The sequence below is a fragment of the Humulus lupulus genome, chromosome X (genome assembly GCF_963169125.1).
Source record: "Humulus lupulus chromosome X, drHumLupu1.1, whole genome shotgun sequence".
NCBI lineage: Eukaryota > Viridiplantae > Streptophyta > Magnoliopsida > Rosales > Cannabaceae > Humulus > Humulus lupulus.
In genome coordinates this window covers 232,199,482-232,221,733 of record NC_084802.1, presented here as the reverse complement: position 1 = coordinate 232,221,733, position 22,252 = coordinate 232,199,482, and the positions used below count along the sequence as shown (strand labels likewise).

Genomic DNA, 22,252 nt, shown 5'->3' with positions numbered 1-22,252 from the left:
ACGTAAATTTATTTTGTTTAACATATTTATAAAAATTAGTATTACTTGAAAACGAGTTATTTTATTGGTTGGTTAAATAATTTTAAAATTTCTACAAATTTATTAGTTGTAATTTTTTTTATTATTTTGTATTTTGTAAATTTATTGTATTACAAAATATATATGTTTGAAATATTAATTTATTTTACATATATATTTATAAAAATATAATTAAGGAAATATAATTTAAAAATAAACTAATTTATGTAAATTTATTTATGAAAAAATATATTAATCTTTTAATATATAATTTTAATGTATTGTGTGGTCATATGTATAAAATAATTATATTATATTTGAAATATTAATTAGTAAAATAGAAGTTTGAAAAACTATACTGATAAATGATAAAAGAAATATATATATATACTTGTTTACCGAGTTTTTCAGAAACTATAAATATATTGAGAAATAAGAGCTACAAAGAAAGGCTAAGAAATGAACAAGATCACAGTTTTTACGTGGTTGGGGCATTAATGGGCCTTAGCTCACGAGTAACTAGTATTGAGTTTTAGAGAGTTTAACAATGGATGTTTTCTACAAGTTCAGCAGCATTTTTGCATACAAGAGAAAATCATATCCCTTGCTACAGTGCACGAATGACCCTATTTATAGGTAGTCATGTGACTTGGGCCGGATTAATCCGGGCCCAATAAGAATATAATCATAAATGCTCTCCAACGAAGCTATAATACAAGAGTGTAACATGTAAACAAGTCGTTAAACTAGGCCCACTTTGCCGGTTTAAGCGTAGTAGAGCCTTACAGCTGCCCTTTGTCTGTTAGTGCAGACTGGTCTGCGTGGGCTGCCAAGGGGATCCTGGGGACAGGATCTATCAGAGTAGTGGCAGTACCGTTTCCTAGGAACATCATAAGTTCCGTCTGTACCCCATTCTGCAGGTCAGTTAGGGAGACCAACTGCCAGATTTCTAAGGGATACGTCAGCTGTGGGAAGAACTAAGCTTGCTACACCAAGACGTGTGGTCCAGGTTTGTTTACCAATGTCCAGGTTCATTGACCAAGACCCAGGTTCATTTACCAGGACGAACATTAGCTAGCAATGATTGATCGAAGGACATCCTGATGGCGAATTAGAATGTTGAGGATGGACCCGAAGACTTCATCTGGATCCCACTTGATGGGATCCATCTCCTAGAATGGACCGTTCACCACCTTAATCTAAATCCCGGAGGATAGAGATTGGGTGCGCTTGGGAAGGTGGTTCCGGTCTACATCTCTTTTCTGGCCCCTTTACTATGCTTGTGATACTTGCTAGTTATTGGGCTCGGCATGGTCCAAGTCGATAGGGTTTGGTTGCTCATTGTTCACTGGGCCCTAGTTGGGCCCAGGCCTCTCCTGAGAGCCCATGAAACCTGTTTGGCCATGCCACGTGTCCAAGGTGGAAAATATGGATAACATTTACCCCCCAAGTCTTTGTCCATGTTTACATGGTGGAGACTTGCCTTCTTTATCTCGGATCAATCACCTATTTCTCAGTTTATTTACCTATGTCCCAGTTCGTTGACCAAGACCTGAGTTCATTTACCTAAGTCTAGGTTCATTTACTTGGGGGCTAACTGGTTAATCCCCAACCTTCGAATTCCCACTAACCTAGGCATGTATCTCCAGGTAGATGGTACATTTGTGCCACTCGCGCCCAAATATTCTTGGGAGAATCTTTTGATGTTCTAGGTGACTGATGGATGCCAGCGCATTTCTCGAAGTGTCCCATATATACGAAAAGGTGCTTTTAGCACTCGAGTGGGTTGTTTAATGCTTCTGCATGGTCCAGAACCGTCAAATGAGATTTGTCTTGGGATTTTCAATGTGGACTGTTGGATGAGAGAGGCGTGAATCGTGGATTGACAAATCCACGATTTAGCACTTGATTAGGCTAGATAATGCGCCTGGGCCATCCAGAATCGTTGGATGTGGATCTTTTGGCGGCATTCTATGTGGACCGTTGGATTGAACATGAGATTTTCTTCCTATAAATACCTCAATAGGCTCCCTTCCACACATTTACTGATTCTAAATTCTCAAACCAGAGAGCAACAACTTTGAATGTCCGAAATCGCAAACGAACTTCTCCGACGGGTGTTGCATTTTCGAGCCCACCTGTTTCCGACGAAGCCCTCCTTCGTTCATCAAGAAGATAGCTTTGTCCTAGACGACCCTTCTAAGAACATTGATGAACTATTGTATTGCCTCCTCAAGTTCAAGCTAAAATTTCTGCCGGTGTTGTTGCTCGTACATCAACAAATCCCAGATCCACGTTTATTCAGTAAGTTTTCGGGTCAATTCCTTATTTTCCTTCATTATTTTTATTACCACGTTGTTTTCGCGACAATGTGGTCGTTAAGGCTGCGACCACTGTGCAGGGTGGTTCTAGGTAGTGGTAGTAATGAAAAAATAGGGAACTTTCTAGGTAACTTCATTCCGTAGATAAACTGATCGATGGAGCGAGCTGGACTGCTCTGAAACATCGAACCCGGACGCCTCAAAACCATCAGGGTAAATTAGATTCCTTTTGCTACAATATTTCTCCTTTAGTTCCTGACTCATGCTCCTGGGACCTCAATTGTTCTCGGATCTATGTCCGGAGGGGACCTCTCCAAGCAGTTTAGGAGAATCGCCGTACCTTAACCATTTTTTTGGTTTTGGTGTTGGCTGCTTGGTTCTTGCTTTTCTTGTCGCTTATAGGTCTTTGATCATGGGTTGTGGCATCACTCTCTACCCGGAAGATGTAGTAAATGCGGGCCCCATCATCCTGGAAGTGCAAAAGATTCCCACTGGCAACACGTGGGTAATGGACACGGACGTAAACGAGTTCCGAAACTACTGGATGTTGAATGAGCTGGAGAAATCCTTCAGGATAAAATCGACTCTAGGGCTTTTCTTCAACAGACTGTCTCGGAAGGAAACAAAGTCCCACAGTGGAGTGGGCATATTCGGGGCCTGGAGCACTAACTATATTAGTGCGAGAGCCATTCTCCCACTTCACAACTTCTATGCACGATTTCTCAAATTTGTGGGGATCGCGACGTTCTAGCTCTTACCCCAGGCGTACAAGTTTCTTGCAGAATCGCGTGTATTTTGCGCCTGGAAGGAGATCCCGGAGCCCATCCTCGCAGAGGTGTTGTACTATTATTGGTTGGAGCCATAGCTGAACTTAAAGGATAGAATGCGAGATGGGTTTTATAGGTTGAAGAGTCATGATGTCAGTCCGGCTCCATACAGCTCCTGGAAACATCACCCGAATGTCAGACACTACTGGTTTATGACATCCGGGTCCTTCCGGAGAAGAACCCCACTTTGGTGTTGGACTTTTAGCGCGTGGGTAAGTTATCCTTCCCCATTCTTCTTCTCGTCCTTTGTTTTATTTATCGGATACTCACGTTCCTGTGAACAGGTCCGTATGCCCAAACCTGGCTAACCAAGTTCATCTTGGACTGAAAGAAGATATATGCCACCACCAATGCCGAAGATCTGGACGTAGGGGGGTTCGTGACAATGGAGAATCTTTGACTGACTAGATTGATTGCCACCCATCAGTCGATAGACGCCCCCAACTTTTGGGGTTTGCAATGCGAGAGGGACCCTGCCCTGAAGGAAAAACAGTCCCTCATTCACATTGAGGCGGTGGAGGCCATTGTCAAGGTGGACGCAGACACGTTACTGGGATTATTTGACCGGGACTGTTAGCAACGTGGCGCTTCCTTGCCCCATTGTCGTGGACACGTTGACCCTCATGCATTCGTCCTAGTTCCTTCAATATGGTAACTTTTTGGACCCGGATGACATGGTGGATCAAATTCATGCTTTTTCCCTAAGAGAGTTAAGTTAGGCCCATTCCATACATAAGGGTCTGTCCTGGAGGACTTTGACTTGCATATTTCTCTTGTATTTTCCTGTCCTTCTCGTTTTGTTACTAATCTGTATTTTACTGTTATTTCAAGTGAACCAGACATGTCTGATCCCGTGGCCAAGATGAAGGAGCTGATTGAGTCCAGGGCTGCTGCGGCCAAGGCATCAGGGAAGAAGGCCGCCAAGGACTCGACCAAGAAGAAGATCTTTGAATTGATACTTGGGGACTAATAATCGGCCACAGAGGCTTTAGAGGGAGTTCAAGCTGCCGTCTCGGCTCCTATGGCACCTGTTGAGCAGTGTTGATGCGGTTTTTCACCAACAGTGTATTAAGAAATTATAAGGCAGATTAATGCTTAGTTATAAACCGTAATGAAAAATGAAATGAATTCACAAGAACACAAATATTTTACGTGGTTCAGTGGTTAAAATCCACCTAGTCCATGAGTCTATATTATTGCTGTTTCACTCTCTATTTTGGCAGAGTTTCAGTAGTACATAATAATGGCCCCTTTTCCTGTCCAATATTCTCAGTATTTATAGAGAAATTCCATGGATAGGTTTGGGTAACCGCGTGAGTCAATCACGCATATACATATTTATTACATTTAATACGTATACTTCCCTTTTATATTGTGATAGGATTTGATCATACAGTAAATGTTCTCCTAATATCTGGGACATTAAATATGACAGCCTGGTCATAAATAACCGTATAATGGGATTCCGAGTCTCCAGGGATCCTTGAGTATGCAATACATACGAATTAGCATGAGCCGAACATCCCCTCCAAGCTCGTATTTTGAATATCGTTTGAATATTATGAGCTCACACTTCACAACCTTCGTGTTTATAGCTCGGGTTAAACCCAGGACGCCTAACACCACACGTGCCCATGTGAAACTGGAGTTGCTTATGTGGATAATAAGCAAATATCATTCCCTTTGTTATTTCTCCGTATATTTATTTGCCCGCTGTACCCAAACTGAGTGAATGACTCGAGCTAAAATTAGAGTACAACAAGCAGCATCTATCTCATCCTGCTCCTCTCCAAATCATAAACTTGGAGCAGGAGCCTTCAGAAGGAGGTGGGGAAAATAAAAGGAAGACGAACTCTGTTGCCACGTGGTCCGGAAAGCGGGCCAAGAAGGCCAAGACAAAGGAGGATTTCATCGTGACCGAGGAACATTCTTCTGGTGAAAGTCTTATTATTACGCTGGAGTTCCCGGATGCTCTTGAACTTCCCATCAACCTGACCTTTCCTAGGGAAGGGGACTCAATCGTCCTAGAGGAAAGAATGAAGATGGTCTCCCAAGCCCGGGATGAGGGGCGCGACAAACGGGACGAGGTAGTCTGAGCCCTGATCATTTGTTGGAAAGTGGAATTCTCCGGACATCCAAAGGCCTTTAATGCCCCCAGCAGATCATAGATCGGCTGGGAGTCAAGATTGGATTTCAGCCTAAGTTGGGGCAGGACACGATCCCGTTTGCTGCAGACTTACTGGCCTAGGTGGGGACGTCCATGTCCACTCTTCAGATAAAATGCTACGCCACATTGGCTAGCAATGATGCCTTTTTCATCTCCCAAGCCATCCGTCATTAGGCCACGACGGTGTCTTTACATTCATTGTCTTTTTGTGTTGTTTCTAACTTTGTTTTGTTCCAGGATGCCTTGCTGACTCATAGAAATGCAGACCTGGTGGCTGAGATGGCCATGAAGTTGGAGACGGCTCAGATGGAGCTGGAGGGGGGCCGTCAACTAGGGAGAAGCTACCAGGGAGGCCCTCACCAAGGAGACTGCTCGGGTTCATCCAGGAAGGATGCTGACCACAAGAAGGTGGTGGACAACCTGGAGGCAGAACTGCCCCGTGCCTGCGGCTCGGAGGCTTCGACCAAGGAACTCTTGGAGGCAGCTGAGGCCCAACTTCGTCAAGAGCAGGAAAAGTTGGCATCTCTCGGGGCTCAAATACAAGCTTTGGAGGTCCAAGCCCAGATGGAGTTCAAACGGAGCGAGGAGGCTTGCAAGGAGAAGGAGCAGGCTGGCGAGTTTCTGGCAGCCACTTTTGACGAAGCCATTTACATGGTCTGGCTCCAGGACAAGAATATGAATCTCCTCCTCTACCTGGATCTGGCTGTGAAAAGGGCCAAGTTTGAGTCTAAGGAAAAAGAAGACGTGGAGCTCCTTGCTGGGGATCAACAGGATGAAAACGCTCCAAATGTCTTGGATCATAACGAACCCCAGGCCTAAGCCTTTGTATTTTTGTTTGGGGCTTCCTCTCTCCTTTTTTTTTGTGAACATATTTTTTATGGGCGCGGATGCACTTATGACAATTGTTTATCTTATCATCTTGTTATTATATGTGTTTTTATCCTTGCACACCTTTGTTTCCCGCTTTATACTCATATATTTCTTAAAAAAGCCACTAAGTGTTTTACCGCTATGCATGAATTCTTTAGATGTGGAGTCCTAGTTCCAATGGCTAGGACCATTAGGATAAATAATGTGGAAGTTGACTAACTTATCTTGAAACCAAGGATCGGGTTTCAACAACCTGGATCGTTTTGGACTTACCAAATATAATTTAACTGATTTACCTCGAATCTATGATACTTATTCCAAAGGCCTGGACCGTTATGGACTTTTCTAATATGACTTAGTTTTAACGGCCTGGACCATTAAAGATATGACTTATGTAGAAACTAGTTGATTAACTTATCTTGAACCCGAGGTTCAGGTTTCAACGACCTGGACCGTTTACAAGACTAAATTTAATCAATTTAAACCTAAGATTCAAGTTCCAACGGTCCTGAATCGTTATAGGGAAACAATAAATAAAGGTTAGACTTATCCTGGACCATGTTAAGTTTGGACCTATCTTTTGGGAGTTGGGTTTTGAAACCCCCCAGACCGTACGAATCTGGATTTGGACTGGGCTTTGTGCCTTACATCCTTTTTTGTTTTTAATCATGGACTGTAAAAATGGTCCAACCCCCCAAGTGACCAAAGAGTGAAGTCTTAGGTCACCTGTTCGTGTAAAAATTAAAGACCGGCATGAACTTTTCCTTAAAACATTCCCTATGGTTCAGTCGTATGGTCTAGGTTCGTTTACTAATGTCTAGGTTCATTTACCAAGACTGACATCAGCTAACGATGAAGGATCGAAGGACATCCTAATGGAAAATTAGAATGTCTTTGGATGGACCTGGAGACTTCATCTAGATCCCACTTGATGGGATCTGTCTCTTGGAATGGACCGTCCGCCACCATAATCTAAATCCCGGAGGATAGAGATTGGGTGTGCTTGGGAAGGTGGTTCCAATCTACATCTCTTTTCTAGCCCCTTTACTATGCTCGTGCTACTCGCTAGTTATTGTGCTTGGCATGGTATGGCTGATAGGGTTTTGTTGTTCATTTTTCGTTGGGCCCTGGTTGGGCCTGGGCCTCTCCCGAGAGCCCATGAAACCTGTTTGGTCATGCCACGTGTCCAAGGTGGAAAATATGGATAACAATACTGATAATGATAGTGTTAATTAAAATATTGCAATAAACTTATTATTATATATACCAAAATGACAAAACCCTATCTTATTCTCCTAACTATCACTCCCAGCCACACCCTCACCCAACTCACTCCCATCTCAACTTCTCTCTCTCTCGTTCCATTTCTATCTTCTCATTGCAGGTCCGGCGTCGATGGCGGGGAATGGTTGAGTGCTTGTCAATTATGGAAGTGGTGGCACGTGTTCTATTTCTCTCTCTCACTCGTCAATGGGCACTACTTCAAAAATTAGCTTTTATGACACTTTTTTAGGGCACTCATCTAGATACGAGCCCTAAAAATATTTCCTAGACCTTTTAGGACACTCAGTGAAAGTTCTTAAAAATACATTTTAGGATATGCAGTGCCAGTCCTAATTATTGATGTGGGTTCTAAAAGACTAGGAAAACATTTGAGCTAGTAAAGACTTTTAAGGGCACACTTTGCATGCCCTAAAAAATTATTCAGGCAGACAAAGTGAACCCTAAAAAAATAACAATAAATAAAGTATTACTTAATTAATTAAAACTTTATTAATAACTAAAATTTAAAAGAAAGTAAAATAAAACAAAACCCAAATATTTGTTCATCATCCCCCCCCCCCCCCCCCCACATCTCAACCTGATACCCACACTCTCTCTCTCTCTCTCTCTCTTGCTTTCTTACTCTGTCGCTCTCTTCCTTCGACAGCCATGGCAGCTCGCCGCCGCCACCTCTTGTGACCCTATCTCCCTCCCTCTTCTATTCTTCTATTTCCTCTCTCTTTCGTCCCTTCATCTCCCTCTCTCTATCACTATCTCTTTTTCTCCCACATTTCTCCATCCATCTCTCTCTCTCTCTCTCTCTCTCTCTCTCTCTCTCCTATGGACAACATCTTACTCTCTCCCTCTCAAATTTTTTGGACTCACCGAGTATGTGTGTGGATCTCCCTTAAGCTCCCTCAAGCTTCCACTCATCTCCTTTCTCACTCTTAGGTTCATCGGGTACATGAGTAAATTTTTTTTCTTATGAAACCTAGTTTTTGTTTTATCTCACTCTCTACTCAATTTTCTTTCCCACGCAGTGTTTTAAATGTCTCATTTTCGACCCTCTTTCACCAAATAAGTTTATTATGGTTTTCTTTTTTTTCTTTTTTCTTTTTTCCTCTGTTATTTTGGATATATATATATATATATATATATAAGCTAATCTGTTTGTTGGTGGAAGTTGGTATTTTGGGTCTCAAATTTACATTTTTCTAAAAGCTAAGGATTTGCATTTTGTCTTGTTTTTTCTTCTTCAGATTTGTGATTTTCTTGAGCTCTCAATCTTTATCTCTCTAACTGTTATCTTTTGCTCATAGGTAGAATAATATATATATATATATATATTAAGTTTACTTTAGTCAATAAGATTTGAAATTTGTTTTTATGTTTGGTTGTGGTTCGGATACAATATCTCAAATTTTAATTTTTCTGAAAAGCTAAGGATAGACCACTGCTCATTCTTTTACACTGGTTAAGAATTTTATTTATGTCTTTCTCTTATTTTTGTAATTCGTTTCATTAATCTTGGGCACATTTTCTATTCTTTTTACCAAATGTTAACTCTTTTCTCTGGGTTTTTTTCCCTCTGGGTTCGGTTAGATGCATGTTTCTTGTTTTTTTTTCATTTTTTATTTTTTTCATTCTTCCCTCTCTATGTGTATGTATAAATCTTCTAATGTTTTTGAACAAAAAAAAGAATGACTCCTTGTTTTTTTGTTTGTCTTTGGTTATTCCTATATTATTATATCATTTTGTTTAACTGGATTTTTAAAATTTAGGTTTGATTATATCCTAAAATATATAGAAATATAGACATAATCTATTTGATAAAATGTTTGTTAGAATAAAATTAGAAGTAACATATCTATTAACTTGTAAATATAGATTATGTTTTCGGTATGTCTTCATCTTGCTACTATTTATTAATTTTTAAGTAGAAATTAGATAGAATAATCAAATTTTTTATTTGTGCATATTAACTTTAGGGTTTATACCTTTTTAGACCTGTGTTTTGTCTCGTCTCATTATCTGTTTGGACCCAGTATTTTGATAAATTACTTTTTGGACCCTATGTTTTGTAAAATGGTTAAAATAGAACCCTAAACTCGATTTTGGTCAATGTTTTCTCAACTAAAATTACAAATAATTTACCAAACTAACAATCCAGAATAAAAATAAAATCATTCTGCTTAAAAGCTGTGTTGTTATATTCGATTTTTTCTTCATCAAAATTGAGTTTAGAGTTCTATTTTAACCATTTTACAAAATATAAGGTCCAAAAAGTAATTTATCAAAATATAGGGTCCAAAAAGGTATAAACCCTTAACTTTAAGCAAACTCCTTTCAAAATAATTTTTTAACATATCTTTATTAAAATTTTCTTCTAAACCAATTTCAATATTGTATTGAGGAAAGATATTAATTAGTTAGTTATACATTATTCAAAATATAAACGATTCTGTACCCAAAGCTAACTCAAAATAGGAAAAATAAAGAATGGATATATTATTTTGTGTTAAAATAAATTATCTATTATCTATATGATCTTATATATTAAGTTAAAGGAAATTTTCTTTCTGTGAGATTAAATGTTTGTGGTTGTTATTGTTGTCTTTTTTATTTTTGCTTTCTCCTCATCTTTTTTATTTTTTTTATTTTTAGTTTTTATCCCTATTTTTCTTGCTATTATGTGGGTTTCATTGTAGTGCAACTTTGAAGAAATGAATGATTTGGTTGGGTTCATGAAGACAATCCATATAGCAAGACTATGTTCTTCTCCGAATTGGGCTTTATATTTGTTCAAAATGGAGCTTTAGGTAAGAACTTTTTTTTTTAATTTTATTTTGTTCATAATTTGAAAACCCATTAGTTAGATGATTTAATCTATATATGTTTATATTATCTGCAAGCACTACAAAGCCATTCTGTACTTGATGTAAATGCATCATTAGCCAAAACAAAACTACAAAGCAAATGTGTTCTTTGGTAACACTTAAAAAAATAGTTTTCAATTTTTCCTTTTTTTTTTTTTTGTTTCTTCAAATCAACACCTTATATCGCGTTTATTTATTTTTTGTTTTTAAAAGCAAAAAACAAAAATAGTTACCAAATATATTTTTATTTTTTAAAAATAAAGAAACAAAAATTAAATAATATTTCTATTTTTGTGTTTAAAAAGTTCAAATTTTTTTTTTTTACCAAACGGCCCTTTGTAAACCAAATTTTAATGTCCAAAGAATGATACAAGCATCTACTACTAGCCATCTGACTTGACTACTTTATTATGATAAATTTGTTGCAGGGACCTTTATGCTTGGTACATTTCGCATACTCTGTTCTCTTGCTGTAAATTTATACGATGTCGACAATTAACAAAAGTGGATGCATATCTACTTTGATTTGAGTTACAATGTAGGTACACTACACTCTAATCATTTTTCTGGCTTAACTTCACATATACGTATTTTGATCATTGAAAAAATAAATTTAATAAAAGATTGCTTCATGATGTTACTGTGTTTACTCATAACTTGTTCTTTGTTCTTCTAGCTTTATGAAAAAAAATACACTTTAGATTATTAGACAATAAAAAAAAAATCAACACTATCATTAAGTATTTGTTATAGTCAGAGTTATGTGCAATACTTATTTGTTGTTATTGGTTCTTGATAATGCAAATTTTGGTTTCTGATTTGCTCTCTACATTGATTACTGATAATGAATAACTCTCTTTGTGTTCTTTCCTTTGTCTTGTTTGTGATATTTTCATCGATATTAACACACATATATGTAGTCATTGATATATCAATCAAGAAAAGGTAAAGCTATTTACTAGAGCCATGCACTGCAACATTTTCATATGCTGCTTAACCTCTATGACTTAAGTTTATAAAGTCTTAATCGATTAATGCTTAACCGGGTCTTTATTTTTGACATTAAAATACTAAAGAGTGTGAAAGTTAACACCATTGGGAGCAAGTGCAAGAAATTTATATGTTTATATAACTTGAATGTACAAGTCTTTGTTTGTTTCTTCTTATTTATGATAAACTTTTCTTCAGTACCTTATAAGAGTGTTATAAAGTGACTTATTTATCATTGATTAGGATTAATATTATGATGATGTGGTGTAATATGGACTTTTAATATTTTAGAATCTTTGTTACTCAGACTAATGATAAAATGTTTTCATGTTTTGATAAATATATTTCTGCTCCATTTTATATTTCTTATCTATGATTTTTTTTTCTACGAAGTTATTGTCCTGAATATTTTTACTTCTATTTCTACTCTTTTAGTTCACTATGAAGTATGTGTTTAAGTATTAATTATTTAAATTCTTATGTAGTTGGGAAAATATCACAATGGAAACAAGAGCATAATGAATCATGGATTGGAGGGTGGAGCTATCTTCAAACTTTAATTTCTTTGTGTATTTGATTATGTTTTGTTGTTCACTTTTTAGGTAAAACGTGTGAAGGACTAGTAGTTTTTTATGTCTTGTGTATACTTCAAAATTTTAGTTAGAACTAAGAATCTTACGAAGTGGAGATAGTTATGGTTTAAATTGAATATTGTAACTTAATTGATTTAATTAATGTACAATGTTATAATACTCATAGTTTGTGAGATATGTTTAGTTGTCATCAAAGCTTACATAGTTTTTTTGCAAGAATGTATTTACATTTTAATATTTTTAAGGATACTTACATAGTTAAGACAATGATGTATTTACATAGTTAAGGCAAGAATTATACATTTTAATCTTGTAAGTTTAGCTTTATAATATACTGAATTATGTTGATTTTGTATGCTGGGTGATTTGTTTGGATTATACTGGAAATATACAATAAATTTTGAATGAATGTAGAGATTTAAAACAAGGAAAATTTTCTCATTTTTTGTATGTGGTACATCAGTTCAAAATATTATGTCGTCTCATGTACCACATGGCACAACATTTGCTTAAAACATGTTGTCTCATGTTACAACAGTTGCCCATAAATTGTCGTATCATGTACTGTAGGGGACGACATTTTCACAGCAACTTTTGTCCACTGTGGTACATGAGACGACAATTTTATTTGAACAATTGTCACCTGCTAGTACATGGCACTACACTGCATGATACAATAGTATCAAAATTGTTGTATGAACATTCTTACCATTATTTAAAACTGTGGTACCACGTCAATTATTTAGTAGTGAATCTATGGTTATTCTTTGAGTTTTGTATTAATATTTGTAGATCTGGTTGTATAGGTTATTTTAATGATTTTTGGAGATTATTTTATGCTTAAGGTTGACATTGTGTGATTTGATGATTTGCATGCATGCATGTGGCTACGGTTATGCTAGAAATGCTTATTGTTGTTAAGTTTGTGTAAAAATACATTCTGCCAAAACTCGTGGTAAAATTGTAGAGGAAAATATATTTTGGTTTAAGAGAAGTAAATTTTCAAAGTTTGCCCTAAAATGTAGAAGCAAAACTTTTGGGCAGCAAGCGCTGTCCAGATTGCTTCAAATATTTGAATGGGTTTTATTACTTCAAAAATTATGAAATTTTGAAGGAAACTAATATAGAAATTTTTACAGATCCCTGTAAAAGTTTAGAAAGAAATGGGGTACGATGTAAGAGGAATAAGTTTTCAAAGTTACCTTAAAATATGGGAAAAACTTCTGGGCAGCAGGCACTGCCCAGATTACTTTACATATTTGAATAAGTTTTTCTATCCCAAGAAATATGAAATTTTGAAAGAAATTATTTAAGATATTTATAAGGACCCCTGTAAAATTGTAAAGAAAACTGTGTCACGGTTTAAGAGAAATAATTTTTCTAAGTTTTCCCTAAGAACTGAAAAGTAGTAATTTCAAACCTTAACGGAAAGTAATTTTTGGGAGGTTAGTTCTCTTAACCTAAAACAATTTTTGATGCAAGGCTTTTGCCTATTTCCCATCCTTATGACACAGAATACGTGAATGATAGTTTAAGAGTTTTTGCCAAAAACTCAACTCAGGGCAAAAGTTGAAAAATGAGACTTTACCACTTTAAATTTAAATAGTAAAACTGAGATTTAGCCAATCCCCAAATCAGCTTAATCTAATTAAAGTTAATTTTTACCATTTCATAAGTTAAGGGTTCAATTGCCCTTATTTTAAAAAATAACATAAAATGAGATCCTAGGTTATGGATAAAAATGGTAAAAATGAGAGTTTAGGTTTTGTAGAACCTTTAAGAGAAAGGGGTAACATTATCGGATATTATAAGTACAAGGGTCGAAGAGCGAATTTTTTTTAAATGATAGAAAACGGTAAACTTTCGTAAGAGATCGAATAGCTGGTATTTTTCTAAAAATAAGAGTTGTTTAAAACTATTTTTTCTAAAAATTAAAATACGAGTTATCCGATAAGAGAGTTCTTTATTTAAAGAATATTAAAATGCACAGTGCGGAGATCGTGTTGCGGTGAGGCCACTTTTCTTATGATACCGTCAAGACTAAAACGAAATCTGACCTTATACATTGTGAGGCTATAGTATAGAGTCTCTAAGAATTTATTTCATGTAGCTATCGTAGAAAATTAGCTATACGAATATGGCATAGTTTAATCCGAGTACACTGTATTAATTACAGTAACCGCAAAAGGGAAAACGAATAGTTGTGTTAAAGATCCAGCTAGGAACTAAGGACTCCAAGTAAGTTAGCCTTTCCCTTTCTTGACTATAACATGAATATACTAGTGTGTGCTTGTAGTAGTAGATTATACTAGTTTTGTTTGGGTCATTCAGATCAGGGTATGCTTAATAACCATTCTTGCAATGCTTTTGCATTCTGCGGCAAAATGGTAAGTAGGTTCGGGTTGAAGGTAGAACCTTAGCATAATATAGTCTAGGTTGGAGCCAGGACACGGTAAGAATATAGTTCAGATAGGAGCCAAGACATGGTGGATATATAGTCCGGATAGAAGCCAGGACAAGGAGAATATATAGTCCAGGTTGGAGGAAGGACATGGTGAATATATAGTCTGGGTTGGAGCCAAGACAATGGTAATAAAGTTCGAGTTGGAGCGGGCACATGGTAAACTAATGTCAGGGTCGGAGTCAGGACATGGTAAAAATATAGTCTGGGTTGGAGCTAGGACATGGTAAAAATGTAAGTCCGGGTCGGAGCCAGGACATGGTAAAAATATAGTTCGGGTTGGAGCCAAGATATGGTAAAAACATATAGTCCAGGTTGGAGCTAGGACAATGGTAATATGGTCCGGTTGGAGCCAGGAGATTAATGCTGGAACCGGGTTGAGGCATGAATCCCTTGTTGATAATTTAATTGCTTAGTCATGATTTGTATTAAATATATCTTGAATATTCAGATAATCTTCTGAGTGTAGGATATTATGATATGAGTGATATATTGTATGTTTTGGGAATTTTCTGAGTGCATGTTATTTATGTTATGTAAAAAATTGGTTGTTGAGTGCAACATAAGTGTCGATATTTGTTATGTTTATTACTTGCGAAATTGTATGGTAGGGTTAGAACTTATCCCATACCCTAGTGATCGGTAGTTATATCTACCTTAGGTCGACCCGTTGCTGGGTTTTAGTATACTTGTGTGTGTAAGGCTATTCTTACTAAGCGTTGTCGCTTCCCTAGTTATTCATGTTGTAGGTAAGTGCAAAAGAAAAGTGGAGCAGTGAGTGCCGGAGTTTGCTTGTAGATATGTACATGTCGCCCGACCTGGGGAGGATTTTGATGGAACACCATTTTGAAAAGAAAAAGTTAGGAGCTTGTTATTTCTTTTATGAAATTTTTTTGCTATTACTCTGTGGAAGAGTAGTTGTAATTTTATTTGCTAAACTAAAAGTGTGCGAAAACAATCTTTTTTAAAAAAGTTTTTTATATGGATTTTCGGTACAATGATTTAATGTAAAAGTTTAAATTTTCGCATGTTTTTGTTCTTATATTCGTTGGGTCGTTACAAGTGGTATCAAAGCACCGGGCTAAACTGGTTCTGTAGACAAGCCCACATGTACATTATGCAAGATAGACCGACACTCACTGTAAGTATTGTCTTTTCATATCTGTTTCCTTTGCTTTCTTTTATTTACCTCAATTCTATATATTGTAGGTTATGGCCGATATACCTGAGATAGGTGACCTTGTGATAGGAAACCTACCCATGATTCCTATGCCCTAGATTAACTATTATAGATTATTTCACAACGAGGTTCCTCGCCACTTTGAGTATGATCAACGGCATCGGCGTGCCATTTTGCAATGGACGTTGTACATGATGGAAGACTTCAGTAGAACCAACACACCCAAGCGACAGAGAGTGTAGTATGCCACCACTTGTTTGAGAGGTGTGGCCCAGGTATGGTTTAATCACAGACGTTGGTGGCTGGTTCGTAACACATGGGACGAATTCCGTATGCAGCTCGAGCTAGCGTTTGGGCCATGGATTGGCCTATCTCCATGTTTGATAGCATACCTTGAGGCAAAGCAGTAGAGCCAGAGGAGGATCCCGAGCAACTGGACGAGGATACCGACATAGAGCTGGATATGTTGATGGATAACCTAGATTAGGTTATGTTGTGAGGGTCTTGTTGATAATTTTTGTAAACACTTGGCAAACCTACTAGGTTGTAGGGCTCTTGTGTAGTTGTAGCAACCAGATGTAGAAGCCCGTCGTGTAGCTATGGTTCTCTTCTTTTTGTATTTATCGTTCTGCTAACTAAAACCATATAGCATGATCTTTCATGATCATTTTTGTAATGCCCCAAATTTCCTAATAAGGTTTAGGACCTTGATTAGGAGGCCGGGAGGGGCATAATTGATTTATTATGCTATTTAGTGATAATATGCATGTTTAGGTGTATTAAATATGCATGTGAACCCATTTCAGATTAATTGGATGATTTTTATATTTTGGCCATTTCAGGCATATTTGGCATATATGTGATATGTGTGTGGTGCATTATTATTATTTGGCTATGATAGGGTTACTCAACACGAGACGATCCTAGGACGTAAGCTAGCGAGAAAGTCACAACCGGATTTATTCTTGACTCGGAGTGAGTCAAGGGGTATTTAGCACATTACCGGGTTATTTGGTAATGGGAATAAATATTTGATGATAAATTGGGAGTTAATAAGATCAGGGGGGAAATTCTGGAAGTTTTGACTATTTTGCCCGCGGGGACGTTTTCGGGACCCCAAGCATTAGGATTTGTTTGGGGCTACTTAAGCTTGAAGTAACCTGTTAAGAAATAAAAAGAACGTTCTCTCTCCTTCAAAGTTCCATTTTTGTCTCCCGATCGCATTTTCGAAGGAAACTTGAGTTCTAGGACTTGGATTCAAGCAAGGATCGAGGCATAGCGATTCTAGGGAAGATTAGAAGTTTATTAGCCAGAGGATTTATTTGGGAAACGACATAATCGAAGGTAATCCAAGTTTTTAAGTTCTAAGTTTTTATAGATTTTAAGCTTGAATTGGATTTTGTGTTTTAATGAGTTTTTGGATGATTTGAGACTTGGGTTTCAATGGTTTTGGATCATTAGGATGTTTGGGAACTTTGATTTTTTGATTTGGAGATGTTTGGATAGGATTTTGGAAGGTTTTAAATTGGAGAAAACGAGAAAAAATTGTTGGTTCGTGGTTGGGCCGCGGCCCTATTCTTGGGTGCCGCGGCCCAGGCACGATGAAGAAGGTGAAGGTTGCTGATGGGCTGTAAGGGCCGCAACACAAGGTGGAGCACCGAGGTTCTAGGCTCAGGCAGAGAAGAGTTCTGCCTCTGTTTGGAGGCAGGTCGCAGCGCTTGAGGCCATTTGTTGCCAAAATGGTGTTTTGGTTATGGGAACTCAAACCTTAGGCCTCGAGATCATTCCTATTACTCTGTTTAGTGGAATTCGATGTCCCGAAGGCTAGGTCTTGGTCTAGGAACCTTTTATTACTCATTTTGATGAGGTTTTATATTGTGGTTGTGACTAGGTTATCACTAGAGGCTTGGAATCAGGATCGTGCTTGTGGCTCGTTTATTGGTAACATGTGCTTGGACCAAAGGTAAGAAAACTGCACCTCGTTTATGACATGCATGGTTGTTATTGAGGCATGTCAAGTGTTTAAAGGCGATGCATGTGATGCACGAGAAACATGTGGTTAGGGCATTCCATGAATGTCAAATATGAGATTGATCAGAGCTTGAGTCTCTGTGTTTATGCATGATCCTAATTATGCTAGCAATTGTTAAGTAAACATTCTGAATGCCCTGTATTCGAATATTTGACATATGATATATGCCTGGTAGCATTGCTTACTTGTGCGTGGCGCTGAATTATTAGTCAGAATCGGCTATGGTGTAAGAACTAGCTGTGAAGCTATGACTTACTAGTTAAGTTCGGCAGTAGTTTTAAGCACTGGTCGTGTGCTACTGACCTAAGAGTCAGGAGCGGCATAAACGTCATGAACGTAGAGCCGATAAAAGATTAGATCTAATCGACATCTGGATTGAATGACTCACTATGAGAATTAATGCCGGATCGACCCTAAGTTCGATGAAAACTAAAAGCGCTTGCCTAGTTCTATGACTAGTTACTCAGGGCCAAAGGCCAAAGGCCAAGTGGCTAAGGAAGCGGTACCCACAGTTGTGACTCTATGGTCACTCTCTTGGTTTACACTGATGGCTTGCCTAGTTCTGTGACTAGTTACTTAGAGCCGGGGCTAGAAGGCCCAAGTGACCATATCGTCACATGGCTAGAGGGAACGAAATCCCACAGTAGTGACTCTATGGTCACTTGATTGGTTTGCATTTGTGACTTGCTTATCATTCCCTTATTCTGTTTAAGCTAGTGACGTGATCACTTATTTGTAAAGGGAATGGAACCCACCTTAGTGACTTTTACAATTGTCACTCTTTTATTTAGGGCTATAAGCCCAACATGGTTATCGGAACTGCCGGTGTTAAATCACTCATCTGATTAGGATTGACTTGATAGTCATCCACTCAGGAGGGTAGGATTCCTTATCCTGGATACCCATCATTATTTGAACTTATTTGCATGTGTGATTAAGGCTATTATGGCTAGGCATGCACTTTATGATTTGATGACATGATATTACTGATCACGAGCATATTGAGTTTTCTTGCTGGGCTTCGGATCACGGGTGCTATGTGGTGCAGGTAAAGGAAAAAGAAAGCTGGGCCATCCATGAGTTAGAGAGCTAGGTGACGATGTGTACATATGCGGCTGCTCGACCTCCATGGCCGATGGTTGAAAGAGGAACTAGGATTAAACCCTATTTTGCCGCTTAGATCGGCTGGTTGTAAATAGTTTCTTGTAATAAACCTTTAAATTATATTTTTGGGATCCCAATGTATACAGTAAACGTTTTAGTAAAACGTTATATCTTAACCAAAAAATTTAATCCCTAAACCGCTAATCATACTTTGTTACACGATTATAACCAAATGACTTGATTAGCGAGTTTAGCACTGTTTAAAAGGCACACCGTAACGGTCCCTGAGTTTAGGGCGTTACAACTTGGTATCAAAGCGAGCCAAGGTTAAGGGTTCTTGAAGACAAGTTGGGCATGTACACTCGTCACTGAAGATAGCTTCACTCAGGGAATGGTAACTATTTCTGTAGTTATGTGTTTAACTGCTTAAATAGAATGTAAATGCTTTACTTGCACATTGTATTAGGGATCATGAGATTCTGATAGAGCCTGGCTCTTGATTATGTGATTACCTGCTCCATGAATATATATAAATGTGATATTTTCACGCTGGAGTTGGAGACATGGTATGTCTATTGGAAGAGCAGGGATTATGATTGATGTATGAATGCCATGGGCATGTTTTTAGCACTGCAGTGGTTTGTGATTGTAGTGTGGTATTATTGTTCCTGTGGGGAAAACTCTTGATATGCTCATCATGATTAATGGGTCAAGTTATTGACTACAGATTCGACCAGCAAGTTTGTATCCAAGGCAAATAATGAGGCCTGGTGGTGGTTATACAGAGGCTAGGAGTTCCAGCCAGGGTTTTAGTTCTTCATTTTCTCCTATGAATTTTCAGCAGATGTTTACAAATTTGCAATCAAGATTGCAGAGGCATGAGGAAGAGATAAGTGTTTGAAGCAACAACAGATTCTGTCGGGGAACACCTCTTCCTTTGTTATGCCAGGAGTGGCATCGGCTTTGGCTCTGCCTAGGGTTGAGAGCAGATGGGAATTTCTTTGTGGAAGATTCCATGAGTTTTACCCTCCAGTCTTTGAGGGAGGCCTAGAACCATTCAGAGCTGAGCAATGGATGAGCATGATCAGTGACATTCTGGACAACATGGGGCTGGTAGGTCACGATAGGGTGATCTGTGCTACCTATGTGTTGCGGGATGATGCCCGGACATGGTGGGAGGTAGTATCCTAGACACGAGACACAACTGTGATGGATTGGAAAGAATTTAGGCAGCTGTTCAATGAAAGATATTATTGAGATGTAGCCAAGACTGCTAAGGTGAATGAGTTTCCGAACCTCTTTCAGGGAAATACAACAGTAACCGAGTATGTTAACAAATTTGATGGGTTGGCCAAGTTTGCTTTTGACATGGTACCCACAGATGTAGCTCGGAAGGAAAGGTTTATTTAGGGGTTGAATTCCAAAATAGCTCAGGGCATTAGATTTTCCCCAGTGCATGAAACCTCCACTTACGCTTAGGTGGTAGCGAAGGCTCTTGCTGTTGAGAGCATAAGAAATGAGAAGAAGAGTGCCAGAGAGCACGGAACTCAGGTAATGGTACCTCCACTTATTGGAGCAAGCAAGAATGAAAGCTGGAAAATTTATCCAGTATGCACTCGGTGCAAGAGGCGTCATCTGGGAGAATGCCGAGCAAAGGCATGTTTCTTATGAGACATGGTTGGGCATTTCAAGAAGAATTTCCCAAGGCTAAGAAAGGATGAGCAAAAGGGGATAGACAACTCGACTCTTGCTCGAGTGTTTATTCCAAGGCAGTCAGAGACTGAGATTGAGACTAGTTCCTCAGGGGTGGCAGGTCAGCTTTTTAATTTTGATTTTGTATTGTGCTGACTAGCTTAGTGCCATGTTGTTCTTCTCTTGTTGCTTCTAGAGAAGCATAGAGTTGTTATGCAGATTGTATGGTTATGTTATGATGGGAAAGTAATACTGTATTGGTGACCTAAAAGATGAGTTGAATTATGATGAAAATGACTCATCAGTGGTTTTGATAAAGCTGGTTATGACTGGCTTTGGTATGATCTGGGATATGGATTGGTTAAGTAATTATTTGGCAATGCTAAATGGTAGGAAAAGGATGGCGACTCTTGGGGTTGAGAGTGGAAAACCTTGTGACAGTTGGCAATGTGCATGGATTCTGTATGCTTATGACATCTGTATTGAGAGTTAGACTTTTATTGCAGGGAGATGCATAGAACTCTTAGCTAGTGTGGTTGATACCACTTAGAGTGTGCTAGTGGGATCAGGACAAACTAGATTAGTCTGTGAGTTTCTGGATGTGTTTTCAAGGGACTTGCTAGGGTTACCCTTTTTATGAAGAGATAGAATGGTGATTGGATTGGTGCCAGGGGATGGAATTAGATCTAGGGCACTGTTTGAATAGCTCCAGCAAAGTTGTAAGACCTAAGTGATTCAGTTATGAGATAAGATGGTATTCTCCAAGGTAGATCTTATATCTGGTTAGTACTAGTTAGAGATCAGGGAGAAGGTTAAGCAAAAGAATATTATATCAGATAAGGGCACTGGGAGTGCTGAGTTATAATTGGAGAGTTTGATTAATGTTTAGTGTCTTGATGAATTAGACGGACATAGCATTCAAAGGATTATTTGAATGGGATTTGTGATTGTCTTGGACGGTGGTATTGTGATGTATTTCTTGCGAAAATTTGCCAAGGTCAAGGAACGCCTCGGTAGGCAGGAGTTTCCTTGGATGGGCAGGATATTACATGTACTTTGTGGAAGAGTTCTGAGTCTTCTTGCAGATCAGAATCAATTATTAGGTTGTTATGACACCTCAGTGACAGGGAAAAAGTGATTGCCTGTGCATCACGTTGGTTAAAGGATCTAACCAGAACTAGAGTAAAGTTCTGGTGTGCTGGGTGGCTAGTTTTATGCTTAAGATTATTATCTCAGAGAGAATTAAAAAGGAAAATAATAAAGTGAACCATAGATAGGAAAGATTGAGTGGAAAGTCTTAGGTGGATTAGCTAAGGATTAAATAGTGTCAGGTATGAATTTATTAAGGTATAAGGATCGAATTGGAATCTGATGGACACTGAGATTAATTGGGAGATTCTGGATGAATCTCATGTTATTCTTTTATTCTCTTCATTCAGGCATCATGGAAATGTAACAGAATATGGAAGCTTTATAGTGGTGGCCTGAGATGGAGATGGGCATAATGGAATATGTGGCAAAGTTCTTAACCTGTTAGCAGGTCAAAACAGAGTATCGAAAACCAGTAAGGCCATTGCAGCCTTTGAGTATTCCATAGTGGAAATAAGGAAACATCGCGATGGGTTTCGCGGTGGGATTGCCCAGGGTAGTGGGTCAGCGTGATTTGGATTGGGTCATTAGGGACCAGTATTTAAAGTGAGTTCACTTCTATCAGTAAGGACAAGTAATACAACTGATCAGTATTCAGACCTCTATGTGAGAGAGGTAGTGTGTCTTCATGAAATTCAAGGTCTATCTTATCAGATGAAGACTTTATTATTACTTCCAGGTCTTGGAAAGGTTAAGGAAGGCGATGAGT

The 22,252-nt window shown here is 38.2% G+C and overlaps 1 long non-coding RNA gene across 1 annotated transcript; it reads left to right on the top strand.

Moving 5' to 3' along the window:
• Window positions 1–8,064: 8,064 nt before the first annotated feature.
• On the top strand, window positions 8,065–12,102 carry LOC133804644 (uncharacterized). The gene is made up of 3 exons (XR_009878560.1): window positions 8,065–10,285; window positions 10,771–10,880; window positions 11,818–12,102. It is a non-coding gene; the product is annotated as an uncharacterized LOC133804644 (long non-coding RNA).
• Window positions 12,103–22,252: the final 10,150 nt, after the last annotated feature.